This window comes from Aegilops tauschii, chromosome 5 (genome assembly GCF_002575655.3).
Source record: "Aegilops tauschii subsp. strangulata cultivar AL8/78 chromosome 5, Aet v6.0, whole genome shotgun sequence".
Taxonomy (NCBI): domain Eukaryota; kingdom Viridiplantae; phylum Streptophyta; class Magnoliopsida; order Poales; family Poaceae; genus Aegilops; species Aegilops tauschii.
The window spans coordinates 44904375-44921599 of record NC_053039.3 but is presented as its reverse complement, the minus strand read 5'-3'; the positions used below and the strand labels follow the sequence as shown (position 1 = coordinate 44921599).

The following is a 17225-nucleotide window of genomic DNA, read 5'->3' as shown; positions in this document are numbered from 1 at the left end:
ACGCGGGGAGGGGCTAGCGGTGAAGGTTGCCTTAAACTAATGAGTAAGGAAAACAAAGCGGTGCGGTGAGAGCCGCTCGCGGTGCGGGGTCAAAACCCGCACGGCAATTTTTGCAGGGGGAAGAGGCTGGCGCGGGCACGGACACTGCTTACTTTGCAGGACTTGCCTGTGCGGGCCTCCCCACCCACCAAATCTAAACTCCAAACCTTTTCATTAGGTGGTAGCAGGCCTTTGTTTGTTTCGGCCGCGTAGAATTCCATTGGGACATTTACCCCTAGGGCACCGTCGGATTTGTTTCTGCTTGAATTTCTGTAACATAACGTGTGTTGCAGAAACATTTTTTTGCAATAGAGATTGTGTTGCCAAAATTTTTTTGCAGCAGAGATGATGTTGCAGAAATGTTTGCTTTTTTTACAACAAAGTTTAAGTTGCAGAAAAATTATGCAATAGAGATAATGTTGCAGAAACTGTTGTTGCGGCTGAAGCTCAAGGAGGGGAGGCGACATCCATGGACGACGGTGCTCCTCCAGAGGGACCATGTCGGCATGCTTGCCAACGGCGGGCCCCGATGGCGGCGGTCGGAGTAGCGTGGTGGGAGGCGTCAGCTTGGGGGGAGCTCGGGTCGGCAGCCTCGTCGGCGTGCTTGCCGACAGCAGCGCTAGCGGCGGCAATCAGAGCAGCGCGTGGGGGCTCTAGCTTGACGGGGAGCTCGGGAGAAGCATGAAAGGCGGGGATCGAGATCTCGCAACACACCAGTTGTTGCGGTGAGGGAGATTGAAACAACTACTCGGATGCAAAACTTACTTTATGTAAGATATTGCTTCTGAGCCATCTAATTAAAAATCAAATCCGACGGCTATGGAGACGGCGGACGCACACATCGTTATGAGTCGGATGATTTGAATCACACCCACCCACCCCCCCCCCCCCCCCCTCGTCCCCCACCCCCAAAGTATCCATGACTGGTTTTTGTGCTTACAAATCAGTCAGTCTCATAGGGACATATTACATCCGTCGCCTGGGGCGTGAGGCCCATATCCCATTGTCTATACTAGCAAAAGGGTCGTGCGTTGCAAAAACATATATCATAATCTCCAATTGTCATGACCATATTTTATTGCATCACCGAGATACACTATCACTCTCAAAATCATGAATATTTTCTTAAACTCGTGAACATTTTTCAAATTCGTTAACAATTTTACGATTTTTTGAACATTCTATAAAATCAAGAACAAATTTTTTAATTCATGAACATTTTATACTATTTTCAAACATTTTTTAAAAAGTGTGAAATTTTTTCTAAACAATTTTCTTGAATCGGCGAACATTTCTAGAATCGACAATCTTTTTTTAGAAATTGGTGGAACAATTTTTGAAATTCACGGACATTTTTTTATTTAACGAACATTTTTTGAAATGCATGATCATTTTTTGAATCAGCGAACAGTTTATGAATGAATAAACTATTTTGTAAGCCACGAACAGTTTTTGAATTTTTAGGATATCTTTCCATTCATGAAAAAAAAATTAAATTGTCGAATTTTGTTCAGTTTCATTAACATTTTTTAATAAGCGAACTTTAAAAAAAATCATGAACATTTTTTATTTCCCAAACATTTGTTTTTTAAAAATTCAAAGATTTTTTGCAAAATCGCTAATATTTTTTGAATCCACAAACATTTTATGATTTATTAAATATTTTATTTTAAAATTCTCATTTCTTTTATGTTTGAACTTTTTTGAAGTCCCAAATTATTTAAAGTAGAAAAAATGAAAAATGAAAAATAAAATAAAAAATAAGAAATAAAATTTAATAAATAGACCGCCGGACTTGGCCCGGACCAAACGGGCACTCTGCTTCTTCTCCCAGCATGCAAAGCACGGTATAGGAGGTCCCTACTGCATAGGCCGGCCCAGGTGGGGGATTCAGTGTGTGAAACTTATTTTATCACTTATAGGTGGTATTGGTGGGTAATATTTTGCAATTTTGGTGGTAATTTTCATGACGTACCGCCAGAAGCAATAGCCCCTTTATTATTATTAGGTATAGATAAAAGAATCTTATTGTAAAAAAAACGTAACAATTGATTGCACATTTCCACAACTTCTTTTTACTAAAAGATGTAAGTTCACTTTCTTAGGCAACCGTCTGGTGAGCACAAAGGGGGCTATGCTTTCGGCTATTTGCCATAACTTGATGTTCAGTGGGACTTAAAAGATGTACCATGGAAGATTGGCACTTGTGTGTTACTTGTTATCTTTTGCAAACTTTGTGCTATTTCACTTATGTGTGGCCTATCGATAGATGGCGAAAGCAAATTGGAGTGCACAAGTGACTCCGGTATTTTGTAAACTTTGTGCACATGAGAATCTAAAGGGGAGTATACCTCTCAAAGTTTTGAATGCTGGTGGGTACAAAAATGTAGATATTGGTTTCTTGGAGCAGACATGGAGGCATTATGGTAAGATGCGATTAAAAAACAAACCGGGACAATCAGATGACCTTGTATAGGGATTGGTTAATTCTTAAAAACAAAAGGACGGGTCTTGGTTGGAGTGATGAAAAATAAATTATTATAGCTTATAATGAGCGGTGAATTTTTTGGGTGAAGTAGTAAGATTTTTTATTAAGATACAATTGTTATTTAGCTAGTATTGCACCAGTACTTTATGTTGACAAGTACCAAACTATTTATTAATCTAGCAAAACAAGAACTTATTGCAGTTTCGTAAAGTGGCTCAGATTTTTTGGAAGGATCAAGTATCATTTATGAGAATGTTATTTAGTTCAATCATGCTGTTATGGGCTGCCTGAGGCACTACGGTGGAAGCACAATTCTTGCTTCTCAAGAAAGCAAACCTGCTTCTCATGGAAGCACATTTTTTTAGAAGTATTGTTGTGTTTCTTACGGAAGCAAATATGTGTCTCCACAAGAAGCAAATCTTGGAAGCACATTTTTTTTTGCATAAAAAATCCATGCAATTTTTTCCTCCTCCAAAACGGAGGAAAAAGCGGGCAAAAGCCTCCCCCCAGCCCACCCCCAAATCCCATCTAAAACCTGAAAATGCACATAGAAAAAAACAAAATTTAGAAGGAGCACCAAACACCTGACATATGTCGGCAGCTGGATGCATCAATTGACGTGCTCCATAACCACAAAAGGTGACCCGTGGAGGTCTCCCGCAGGGGTATTCGTAAGCCGAGACATACATTTTTTAGGTGAAGCCGAGACATACTCTTTTTTCATAGAATCAATCCGATACATACATTTTTTTAGAAAAAGCTGAGACATGCTTTTTTTCCTGAGAATTAGCCGAGACATACATATTCGCTCGTAACAAGCACCCGACATAGATATGGTTAAGGAGATAAACGCCACCTCGGAGCAATTCCACCAGTGTACCTTCATCTTTGAAGGTAGAGGGACAAATTTAGAGGCACATAGCCTTGTCAAACATGTTTTTGGGTTGGGTCTCGGTCGCCATATGTGGTTACTGAACCCACCAAATTTGAGATGTATACCTATTGAAAATTGCTGAGTAATAAAGAAAGTGTGTTTGGTCGCAATTTTTTTATTTTATAGGTGAAGCCGAGACATACATATTCGCTTCTAACTAGCACTGGGGCGGTTGTTGCAGATCCGGCCCACGTTCCCTAACCACTACGCTTCCCCGCCGCCACCTAAAAAAATATCTCTATATCTAATGCGCTGCTGGGACCGTCCCCTCTTGCTAGGGTTTTCTCTCCTCTTGGCGGCGGCGGCGACTGATCGCTCCTCGCCACCGTAGAGAACCTCTCTCCCCTCGTCCCTGTTGGGGAACATAGTAATTTCAAAAATTTCCCTACGCACACGCAAGATCATGGTGATGCATAGCAACGAGAGGGGAGAGTGTTGTCCACGTACCCTCGTAGACCGATAGCGGAAGCGTTAACACAACGCGGTTGATGTAGTCGTACGTCTTCATGATCCGACCGATCAAGTACCGAACGCACGGCACCTCCGAGTTCAGCACACGTTCAGCTCGATGACGTCCCTCGAACTCCGATCCAGCCGAGTGTTGAGGGAGAGTTTCGTCAGCACGACGGCGTGGTGACGATGATGATGTTCTACCGACGCAGGGCTTCGCCTAAGCTCCGCTACGATATTATCGAGGTGTAATATGGTGGAGGGGGGCACCGCACACGGCTAAAAGATCGTAGATCAATTGTGTGTAGAGAGGTGCCCCCTGCCCCCGTATATAAAGGAGCAAGGGGGAGGCCGCCGGCCTAAGAGGTAGAGGCGCGCCAGGAGGAGTCCTACTCCTACCGGGAGTAGGACTCCCCCCCTTTCCATGTTGGACTAGGAGTGGAAGGGGGAAGAGGTGGAGGGGAGGAAGGAAGGGGGGCGCTGCCCCCTTCTCCTTGTCCTATTCGGACTGGGGGGGAAGGGGGGCGCGGCCCTGCCCTAGCCTCCTCTCCTCTCTTCCACCTAGGCCCACTAAGTCCCATTAAGTTACCGGGGGGGGGGGGGTCCGGTAACCTCCCGGTACTCCGGAAAAATCCCGATTTCATCCGGAACACTTCCGATGTCCAAACATAGGCTTCCAATATATCAATATTTATGTCTCGACCATTTCGAGACTCCTCGTCATGTCCGTGATCACATCCGGGACTCCGAACAACCTTCGGTACATCAAAACATATAAACTCATAATATAACTGTCATCGTAACGTTAAGCGTGCGGACCCTACGGGTTCGAGAACTATGTAGACATGACCGAGACACCTCTCCGGTCAATAACCAATAGCGGAACCTGGATGCTCATATTGGTTCCTACATATTCTACGAAGATCTTTATCGGTCAGACCGCATAACAACATACGTTGTTCCCTTTGTCAACGGTATGTTACTTGCCCGAGATTCGATCGTCGGTATCTCGATACCTAGTTCAATCTCGTTACCGGCAAGTCTCTTTACTCGTTCCGTAATACATCATCCCGCAACTAACTCATTAGTTACAATGCTTGCAAGGCTTATAGTGATGTGCATTACCGAGTGGGCCCAGAGATACCTCTCCGACAATCGGAGTGACAAATCCTAATCTCGAAATACGCCAACCCAACATGTACCTTTGGAGACACCTGTAGAGCACCTTTATAATCACCCAGTTACGTTGTGACGTTTGGTAGCACACAAAGTGTTCCTCCGGTAAACGGGAGTTGCATAATCTCATAGTCATAGGAACATGTATAAGTCATGAAGAAAGCAATAGCAACATACTAAACGATCGAGTGCTAAGCTAACGGAATGGGTCAAGTCAATCACGTCATTCTCCTAATGAAGTGATCCCGTTAATCAAATGACAACTCATGTCTATGGCTAGGAAACATAACCATCTTTGATTAACGAGCTAGTCAAGTAGAGGCATACTAGTGACACTCTGTTTGTCTATGTATTCACACATGTATTATGTTTCCGGTTAATACAATTCTAGCATGAATAATAAACATTTATCATGATATAAGGAAATAAATAATACTTTATTATTGCCTCTAGGGCATATTTCCTTCAGCCCCTCCTCCCTCTGCCGGGCTCACGGCAAGGGAAGGAGGCTAGTTAGGGTTTCCCCGCCTGCGGGCAGCTTTTTCCCGGGCAAGAGAACTATGGAAGGACCTGCTTCGGGATCGGGATCGGGGCGCCCGTCTCCGACCTAGAAGCGATGATGGAAGAGCTTGGACTGAAAGAAGATGAATTGGAGGATGTGATCGTGGAGGATGAGGAGTTGCTGGAGGAAGCAACTCGATGGATGATCATTGCTAGGTTTCATACTGAGAAAAGCTATAGTCAGTTTTGGTTCTATAGGAACATGCGGGTGGCATGGGACTTGGCAAAGGAAGTTAAGATCAAGCCACTTGAAGAGAACTTGTATACAATGCAATTTGGCTGCTTGGGAGATTGGGAGCGTGTGATGGAGGATGGGCCATGGGCATACAAAGGGAAGACAATGGTACTCGCACCGTATGATGGCCTCACTAAGCCGTCGACGATAGAGCTCAATAAAGTTGATATCTGGCTACCACGACGAAATGCTTCGCTCGTACTGATGTCTTTCACCCAATAGGCCCACCTTGGTCTCGGAACTCATTGATCACACAACGGCTTCATGGAATAAGCAACGCATTGTTGAAACTTTCATGCCAATGGACGTTCAGGTGATAATGGGTATCCCGTTGTGCACACGGACTATACCAGAATTTTGGGCATGGCATTTTGATAAACATGGCATTTTCTCAGTCAAATCAGCTTATAACATGCTTGTGGCAACGAGACAAAGGAGAGAGGCCTGGCTCGAGAGTAATGCAGGGTCATCTAGCTCCGCAGCGGAGGAGGGAGCAAGGAAGTCGCTATGGAAAACGAAAGTTCCTGGCAAGATTCACATGTTTCTGTGGAGATTATCTAAAAAGTCTCTGCCTACAAATGATATCCGTGCTCACAGACATATGGCAGATTCTGATCGGTGTGGATTGTGCGGAAACCAAGTCTCATGGCGTCATTCGCTGCTGGAATGTTCGTCATCACGAAGCGTATGGGCTTTGTCAGAAGAGGATATCACACATACAATCACGTCCACCACAGAGCCTCATGCCAAGCAATGGTTATTTATCCTGATGGAGATGCTCCCCCACAATAAAATTTATCAAGATGGCTGCCACTCTATGGTCAATATGGTATGATCGACGAAAGGCAATTCATGAAGGGATCTTCCAGAGTCCTCAAGCAACACATCTTTTTGTTCAGAGGTTCGTTGAAGAGCTAGGGATTGTTGGCAATTTACAACGCCGATCCGGTCCAAACCCTCAGACTCCAGCGGTACGTCAACTGAAACCAAAGAAGCCACCGCCGGGTTTCTGCAAAATCCACGTCGACGCCGGGGTGCGATCACGAGGAGGATCTGCAGTTGCTGTGTGCAGGGACGAAGCAGGCAACTACATCGGTAGTTCGGCTTTAGTAATTGAAGGAAGTTTTGATCCAGCTACTCTGGAGGCAGTAGCATGTCGCGAAGCACTTTCCCTAGCGAAAGATCTGCATATTACGAATTCTGTGGTTGCTTCATATTGCAGACGGGTGGTCCTGGGCATCAATGCGAGATCGCAAGGGTGATATGGAGCAATCTTAAGTGAGATAAACTTTAAAGCCTCTTCTTTCCAGTGTAATTTTACTTTTGAGAGTCGTGCTGTCAATTATGAAGCACATAGTGTAGCTAAATTTTCTCTTTCTAGAGGCCCTGATCGCCATGTTTGGTTTGGTCTGTCCCATGACCAAAGACGCATCCCACATCATGTGGAATATGATGAATAAAGTGGCGTTTTACCCTAAAAAAACTAAAAAAATAATCCTTGTCAAGATGTATTCGTGCAAATCCTGCAGTTTCTTCTCCCTTCGCCGCCACCTCCACCGCCACGGCGCCGCTGCTGAACCCCTCCGTCGGCGATCATCGCGCTCACCACAGCCCTTCTCACTTCTCAGCTCCTCCTCCGCGCGCGCATGGCCTTCTCCGCCTCCGCTGCGGCCCTTCCCGCCCTCCCTTTTCCCACCTGCTTCTCCTCCGACGACGGCTCCGACGACTCTGACGGCGCCAAGGCCCTCCCGCATCCACCCATATCGGCAGAAACCTGCCGTCCTCCTCCTCCGCTGCATCAGCAGAAGTTGCGGCGATGGCAGCTCGAGCGCGAGTGCAACATGGCCATGAATGCCCTGGCGCGCGCGGGCGACGTCGACCAGGTGCTCGCCATCTTCACAGAGTGAGTAAATAGCATAAAACTACTACTTTGCGGGCTAGGGTTCCAAAAAACTACCGGTTTTTATTTTTTCTCAAATAACTACCAAACGGGTGGTCGGCTGTTTCAAAAAACCCAAATCGTCCAGTCTTCATCAGTTGATACCGATTATGACAGGTCGGGCCCGCATCTAAACACACTGTTAGTTTGACCGTTAACTTACATGTGGGGCCCACATGTAAGTTGCATCTTCCTCTCCCTCTCTTCTCTTCCCTCCCCCTATGTCTCCCGTCCCGGCCATCTCCCCTCCCGAGCCGGCGACCTCCCTCCCCTCCAGAGCCGGCGACCCCCCTCCCCTCCCAGGCCGGCGACCCTTCCCCTGAGCCGGCGACTCTCCCCAATCCCCTCCCAGGCCGGCGACCCTTTCCCCCGAGCCGGAGCTCCTGGTGGTGACGAGGCCAGCCTCATCCGCGAGTCATGGCGTGGCGGTGGCCGCAGGCGAGGCACGGGAGGCGCGAGCCATGGCGTGGCGGCGGCGCAGGTGAGGCACGACATGGCGGCTGTTGCGGGCGCGGCTCGCTGCTGCAGGTGATGCCCGGCATGGCGGCCGTTGCGGGTGCGGCTCGCCGGCCTCAGGTGGTGCACGGCGTGGATTCCGCCGCTGTGGGCGCGGCTCGCCGGCCGGAGGAGGCAGCGCTGCCCTGCCGAGAGGGATCGAGCTCCCGGCTGCCGCGGGGACCCGATTGCTTTTTCAGAAAACTCACAGAGACCTGATTGTTTTTTCAGAAAACTTATAAGGACCTGATTGCTTTTTACAAAACTTACATGTGGGGCCCACATGTAAGTTAACGATCAAAGTAAACGGTCAAACAAACGATTATCTTACATGTGGGCCCCAACTGTCATAATCGTGATCAACTGAAAACGACTCGATGATTTGGGTTTTCTGAAACAGCCAACCACCCGTTTGGTAGTTATCTAAGAAAAATTAAAAACCGGTAGTTTTTTTTTAACCCTAGCCTGTAAAGTAGTAGTTTTATGCTATTTACCCTCACAGAGCTCAGGGCTTTCGGAACTGGCCCGGGTGGTGCCTCGCCGCCCAACGTGCTCTGCTACAACACGCTCATCAACGCGCTGGCCGAAGCTGGTCACGTGGAGGAGGCCCACCTTGTGTTCGACGAAATGCTTGCAGCAGGGGTGGCGCCCAATGCGTCATCTCTCAACATCCTTGTCAAGATGTATTTGTGCGAACCTATGCAGTTTGACCTCGCGTTCGATGAGATCGTCCGGATGCGGGCACGTACTCCACGCTTGTCACGGGGTTGTGCCGCGGGGGGATGGTCGAGGAGGCGTTGGGCGTGCTCGACTGGATGCACGAAGAGGGGTGCCCTCCCATGGTGCAAACCTACACGCCCATTGTACAGCAATATTGTCGGAAGGGCCGCGTCGAGGAGGCCAAGAAGCTGATGGACGGGATGGAAGGCGTCGGTTGCCCTCCAAACGTAGTCACCTACAATGTTCTGATCTGGGCTTTGTGTGATGCCACCGAATTTGAGGAGGTCAGGCAAGTTTTGATGGAGAGTAGAACCGAAGGTTAGACGCCCAACACTGTCACATACAATACGTTTATGGATGGTCTCTGCAAGAAAGGCAGGGCTAATGAAGCACTCAAGCAGTGGGATGTTATGGAAGGCCATGGGTTGGAGCCCACGGATTTTACTTTCAGTATTCTCCTGAATTGCCTTTGCCATGCCTCGAGGATTGCCTATGCCATACACTTGTTAGAGTGGAGTGCATCATCGAAATGTCACGCCGGTGCTGTCGCGTACAACACTGTGATGAGCAGGTTATGTGAAATGGGCCGTTGGAAGCGTGTCCTGAAGCTGTTGACGGACATGATCAAGAGAGGTGTGACGCCAAACACGAGGGCCTTCAACATTGTCATTCGTGCTCTTTGCTCTGGTGGGAAGTTATCCATAGCCAGGGGCGTGGTCCGTAACCCAGGGGTTTCTGCAAACGTCGTGACGTATAATACACTCATTCATTATTGGTTTCACTACTGTCGAGATCTTCATGAGGTTTGGCGCCTAATTTCCGACATGGCGGCAGAGAAGATTGCTCCAGATGAAGTTACCTGCACTACAATCGTCCATGGGTTATGCAGAGATGGAAAGTACGATACGGCCACCAGAAACTACTTTGTACAATCGCTTGAGATTGTACTGTCAGGGGATCATCTTGACGTCCTTACAAACATGCTTGCTCGCAAAGGCAGAATCTGATTCGCAAAACAATAAAAATCTGGGCATGGTAATGATACCTCGACCCTTGCAAACAGGCTTGCTCACAATGGCAAAATCTGGGCATTGTAACAATACCTCGACCCTTGATGGTCGGAGGGTCAGCTTTAAGAGCGGTAGTCTGCACGGCCATCCCAAATGGAGGATCCTGATCAAGAAGAACCCCATCAGGTTCTCACGAGCTAAATGACGTCCCACCAGTTAGGTGGTCAGCACGTCCACTTTAATTCGTTCTATGGGAAGCGAGGACTAGAGGTATGCTGATTTACTAAACCAGAACTTGTAGAGTGCCCGTGCGTTGCCACGGGCTCTTGAAATAGTTTACCAGAGTTACATGTTAAAATCCACACATACAAACAATATAACACAAACTGAAGTCCATTATTGCAATGTAACAAGCTGAGTGAGGTTACAACTTAACATCTATTACAAAAATACTAATATCTAGATGATGCGCTTAAGAAATTCTTTCACAATATCAGGAAAGTTTCCTCTAGCTTCATTCCCGCGATGTTTTAGCAAGTATAATAAAAAATGCTTACTCAATTCATACCCATCCTGCAGAAAAAATAAATGTAGTTAGTATGAAAAATTCACGGAGAAGGTCTTAAAACGTGTAACCCACAATACTCACCGCGCAAACCGACTTGACCAATTCTTTACCGTTCCACCAGAGCATAAAATGAAAAACAAAATAGCCAGACACATTCCTGGAAAACTTTCAATTAATATTATAAATAATATAATGATAACAAAAGTAAATATTCTTGTTATAAATTCATTACCCGTCTATACTCGTCGGAACACCGGCCGGAAATAAATGATGCCATTTAGATATATCAAAATTCCACCCAGGCAGCTTTACTTCGAGTGCTTCTTTGAAATCCCTTGAAAAACTTTTTAATTTCAGTGAATGCCTCAAGTTTTTATCCTCTGACGATTGTGATGATTGAATAGGATCCATAATATATAGACGACGTGCCTCTTTGTCGATGATGTACAGGATGTATCGGCCGATGGATGCATAGGGAAGATAAATCTACAAGTGGAGCTATTAGAAACAAAAACAAACCATGATAACAATGGTCAAAATATTTTATTTACCTTATTGCAAGATGAGATGTCGGTCTCCATCCCAGGCCAGCTATCAAATAATGTTGCCAACGTCTGGATAGTTTCCTTCTCACAAAATTTCTGACCTCGTGTTGACTCTAGCAGCATGGACTAAGTAAAAGAAAAAAAAAATATTGTTTCAACATGTTGATACTAATGGCACCTAGAATGAAGAGTTACGGTAACTTACACAAAATCGTAGATCCATGTAGTGTATAGGAGGGTCTGTGAACAATACTCCCTCGTCACATGCCAGCATAAGCACGGCGGTGTTGAAGCAATCATTGTCCATGGGCTGCTCCATATTAAGGATGCACTGAAGTTTCTTAAGACTTAAGCTCATTGGATCGGGTGTGGAGCTCCGGACCCATACCTTCCTGTAATTTGGATGGTAAGAAGAACAATAATATACATCCGCACATTAAATATTGATACATGATACTTATTCCAAACATCCAGCATCATTGATCGACATGATGTAGTTGCAGAGGCCGGCAAGTATTTCACGTTGGTCCGTGGGAATGATAGTGATTAGGGCGGGACGTTTCTCTTCGACCACGTCAGATGGATTATCCAGGATCTCAAGATCAGAATTAGCTAAAGTTTCTTCGTTGAGAGGTTGATGGTACATGGGACATCCTTTTAACTTATTAAGCTCTGAATCGAGCAAAATAATTGCTAATTTTTGTCGAGATGTTTCATATCCTCCTACAAAAACAATATGAAAACAATTTATAAGATATTTTCATAAAACATTATGAGATAATGTATAAAACTGAAATACCTGCGTAAACTGGTCTGACAGTCCATATGGTGTCCAGTATTCCATATAATTTAGCATAAACAATCCACATGATACGCTATAATATTATAAAATAATGCTTCAGAATATCACACAGATGAATCTAAAAACAAACCATTGTAACAAGTGCTTACCCATCGGTTTGTATTGCCTCCTGAATTTGCTCTACAACCGTCCATTTTGTAACATTGAGATCAGGCCACTTATGACCTTTGATAAACTCCGGACTATGCTCTACAAGTTTCAGCCATTTCTCGAGCCCTAGCAACTATTTTATATATGAGAAATGTTAAGGATGAAGTCAAACAAAATAAATGCTAAGATGAGAAAAGAAATAGATATTTACCGTAGTAGCAAGGTCATTGCGTTTGACATTCTCACCAAGTGAGTCCAATACTTGGATCTCTCGTTTTTTGGCGTTGGCAACTGCTAGATACCAATGGTAGCCCGGCATGTTAATCGGAATGAATAACTGGTGTAAATAAGATACAAGTCACAGTCACAATTAGATATAGTTATTAATAAATCATTAAACATATGAACTAAATAAAAACAATCCATAATTATATGCATGGATTACGAGACAAAAACTAACCATATCTTGTTGTAGATAACTATTAACATGACGCACGATGTGACGATATTTTGATGGGTCTATGTCTCTTTCCCCGTCTTCTTTTATCTGGCCCGATACAAACGTGCTAATAAAGTGTACCTTTTCACCCGCCCTGTCTTGTAGATGGTCGTGAGCAAGCATGCAATATATGTAAGCATTTACCACCTGTAATGGGCATTTAAATTATATTTAAATTTTATGATATTATATATTGTTCGTATTATTAATTACAAAGTTTGTGCAATTGGTCTTACACCGTCATGTAAGAACATATCATCTTTAATAAGGCATTCCAAATCGTCGGTTGATAACAAGGCATCTCCAATGTCTACGAACTGGGTATTCTTTGGGGCAGACTTGATTGATTCGATGACTGTAATATCCTTAGTGGTACAAACATAGTCTGTCGAATTCATAAAAATATGAGCCAACTTAACAATCAAAATGAGCAAAATTAGTTCAATACAAAAGACAATATTACAAAAATAAGATTGATAATAATATAAAAAATACCTTGTGGGATAATATGTAAATTAACATCCTTTTTCGGTTTGTTATGAGATATAACCTCTTTGACATTTTTATGTTGTGAATCTTCGTCCCCTTTTAGCGACATCGCATCTGAAACCTCAATGGATTCTTTCCGTGCATCTCCAAAGTCCATATCCATGTCTCCTGTATTCTGAAAAAACAAGAAAAATAAAGAAAGCCCTTCCGTATTATCATGTGTAAGATACATACAGAGGAAGATTAGCTATATGCACCTCTTCTCGTGGTGTTTCACTGTGGTCTGTCATCGTTTCATCAGTGAGTATGTCGGAACCCATCAATTTATATCTATGCTGAAATATAATTAATACATTTTACTGCATCATAAAATTATATATAATATATGATAAAACTGAATGTGAAACTAACACAACTGTTTTCTCTGCTAATAAAAATAGTATTTGGTTATATTAGGAAAAAATGACGCTTAGATCATTTTACTAACACAACAAATCGGGGAAAACAACAAAATATAATGTTCATATATAAGTAATTAAGCGTCTGAAATTGCTTAAGTTATTTTAAATTATTTGTATAGGCTATGGAAAATTGCCATACAAAAACTAAAACAAACAAACCAACATTAACCAAGTATATTTATTTTTTATATGATTTGTTTTGTGATACCCTTAGTATATGTCATAAGAATATAAATATTTATTTTTATGCACCATATTTAGTATATATATATATATATTCAAATTTATTTAATTTTTGAGGTATGTATACTATAAATATATATGATATTTTGTGAGGTATAAAAATAATTACAAAAAAAAATTCAGACGTCCACTAATAACAAATATACCATGATGAAATATTTAAGATGAAATATAAATGGTATTTCATACTGCATCATATTTGTATATATAATATATAAAAAAAAGTGAAACTAACACAAATTTTTTCTATGCAAAAAAGGATACCTATTCAAATAAATGTTGTTTAAATAAATGTCCTATCCCATGAAACTCGGGATAAACAACAAACCTCAATGTTCATATATAAGTAATTAGTCATTTGATAATTATTTAAAATATTTTTGTAGGCTATGAACAAATGTCCAACAAAAAAAACATTTGTAAACTATTTCAAACAAAAAACTATAATGAATTACACGGGCCATAAACAGCACGTCCAGGCCCAGACCAAATGCATCACGGGCTAGGCGTCGGCCCACCTCCCCCGCGCGTCGGCCCGCCTCCCACGCGCGTCGCTCCGCCTCCCTGCGCGTCGACCCGCCTCCCCCGCCGCCTACCTTATCCACCCACTCGCTCCTCTTCCTCCACTCACTTCATCTTCCCACTTTCCCCTCCGCCGCCGCATCGCCGCGGGGTAGGTGGTGGCCGCGTGACTCCGCCCGCCGCATCAGTCCCTCTCCCCTCCACTCATCTCTCCTGTCCACTCACTCGACAGCTCTCGCCCTCTCACCCCCCACACCCGCCGCATCGCGGCGCGCGTCGCCGAGCCCGCAACCACCATGCTATCTTGCCGCGACCACCGCACCAGTCTCTGGCGCCACCTCTCGCCCTCCCACCTCCCCCGCCGCATCGCGGCGCGCGTCGCCGAGCCCGCAACCACCGCACCAGTCTTCGGCTTCACCTCTCGCCCTCTGACCTCCCCCCGCCGCATCGCGGCGCGCGTCGCCGAGCCCACAACCACCGCGCCATCTAGCCGCGACCACCGCACCATGCTCCGGCGAGACGTGTGCGACTGCTGTCGACGCACGCATGGAGCTTCATCGCCCAGACGCGGGTGCTGGATCCCGTCGCCCTCCGGTCGGATCCGCGGCGGTGCTGGTCTCCGGCGAGTTCGACGGTGGATCCGCAGTGCGGTGCCTCGATCTACAACGCCAGCAGCTCCGGTACACAGAACCGACCCCTTTCCTCCTCTACTTTTCTTTTTGATGATTCCTGAACTGATCTCCTACTCGCTGCTCTATCGAGGCGCCGTGACCCGGCCTCACAGGCAGGGCCAGGGCGAAGACTGCTCCCCGACGGCCAAGACACGGCCACGGTGGTGCAGCCTATGGTCTACATCGCCTACCACTCCGCCGTCTTCCGGAACCCCCACCACTTCCGCGGCAAGGTGAGACAGACGGCCCCTCCATGACGACAACAACAATAATTACCGTAGCATGCCTCTTTCTTGGTAATTAGTTGTTGCACTCATACCTAGAGGTACTCGCCTTCTTGATGCTCCTTGCTCAGAGTACTCCTTGGGAACTTCTCCTCTAGGTCTGGCTGTTGTGATGGACGAAAGAAGAGCAAGGAGGGGGAGGAGGGATGGCAGAGGAGGTTCACATATATAGGTAGGCCATGCGGAGGATAACTGGCTAGCAGATCATTGCTTAATCTAGCACTACCATATATACCTGTCCCCTGCACATCTATTTCCTTTTTCCATCAAAATCACACCTGTTAATAAATTAGGCATTGACGGATTTTACAGGTTAACATAAAATGGTAGGCCATGCAGAGGAAGGCTGGGTAGCACATGTCTTTGCTTTTTTCATATATATACTTATGTATGGTGCAGATATCTTTCCTTTTTTCATCAAACACATAACTTTTAATAATATATTAGAAAAGAAGTCAGAAATCAAAACTTACTATAAAATTAGATTGTCCTTAATGTCCTATCCATACTTTAGATCATGATGATGTCAATTGTCATGCCTTAATTTTTTTTGTGGTACTCATTTTTTCCCAAATGCTTATGTTCTTACACATAAGCTTCATGAACTTATCATTGATTAGCATGTATCAAAATAGAACATTCACGGCGTGCACACTAACATATCTACTATTAACGTGGTTCTAGTTGTGTACTGTAGGGTACTGATCAATAAGAAAAACCATGCATATATCATTTATTTTACTCTATTCAGGAACAGATAAAAAATAATCAGCGTTTATTCGCTAGCTGGAATTTAAGGCAACGGCGAGAGAGGAAGATCAAGGACAACTTCAGGATTAAATAATATATGCAAGGTACGTGTCGTATGACCTTCATATGTTTATTTACTATTCTATAGCTGGAATGTGATTATTTCTGAAGAATAAAGTATACATCGTATCGTATAACAGTGCGTGTATGGATGAAGTTATACGATACGAGATTAGCTACAGCAAAAGAAAATTAACGACATGCACAATAACAATGAAATATTAATGAATTTATTTGTTCACTTAAATAATTCACTGAAAAAATGATCAGGAAAGCACTACATGCTAATCATGCATTTTAATTTGCATTGCAAAATTAGGCAGTGAGAACTGTTCAGCGGTACAAAAGCTAGGGGTGTGGCACAATGTAATCTAAATAATAGTCTAATAGGCTAAAATATGTGTATAAACAATTGCCAAAAGCTAGGGATCGCCGGCGCATTGTTTCCAATGATGGGCTCCATCGCTGATCGATACGCGTGAGTGATCGTTCACTGAGGTGTCTTGGCAATTAGGATGTCGATGCAGCATATATATAAACGGATATATTTTTAATGCTTTTTATTGCCTGCCAAATATATCAAGTCGTTTTTAATACGTAGATGATTCTTTCTAATTATAAAAAAACGTGACGGGGGCGTATCAGATCTTTCTCCTTTTTTATAGTTGAATATTTTGTTCCTAAGGCATGACATATTTACAGTTCAATCTCAACGAATCGAAAAAAAAATCAACCTTTGTATAAAACAAGATATCCCGAATTAAGTACGCGTACAAATAATACATACTGCCATAATGGCTACACTTAGAGTTGACAAGCAAAAAGAAAACACACTTTAACAGAAATGATTGTTCTGTGTGAATACATTATTATTCCAAATGTAGATAAAAGGACCGAGGGAAACGAGCTTTTTATTGAGCCGTGTTGAAAAACAAAGTCATCTACTGTCCATTTTTCCTGGCTACAACTGCAGCATTGACGTATGATAGTGTTTCGTCAAGTGTCATTAAGCAGGCTTCGTGGATATCTACGGAAAAACAATTTGTTAGTACTAATAACATCGTAATACAGAAAAGAACAAAAAGCCATAAAAATCGAAATAGTTTATATAACTTACCTTGAAGATGATGAACA

The 17225-nt window shown here is 44.0% G+C and overlaps 1 non-coding gene and 1 pseudogene across 1 annotated transcript; both read left to right on the top strand.

Annotated features, from left to right (window-relative positions):
- Window positions 1-26: 26 nt before the first annotated feature.
- LOC120965512 (U12 minor spliceosomal RNA) lies at window positions 27-183 on the top strand. Its single transcript, XR_005758561.1, has one exon. It is a non-coding gene; the product is annotated as a U12 minor spliceosomal RNA (small nuclear RNA).
- Window positions 184-5703: 5520 nt separating this feature from the next.
- On the top strand, window positions 5704-11435 carry LOC109769445 (uncharacterized; annotated as a pseudogene).
- Window positions 11436-17225: the final 5790 nt, after the last annotated feature.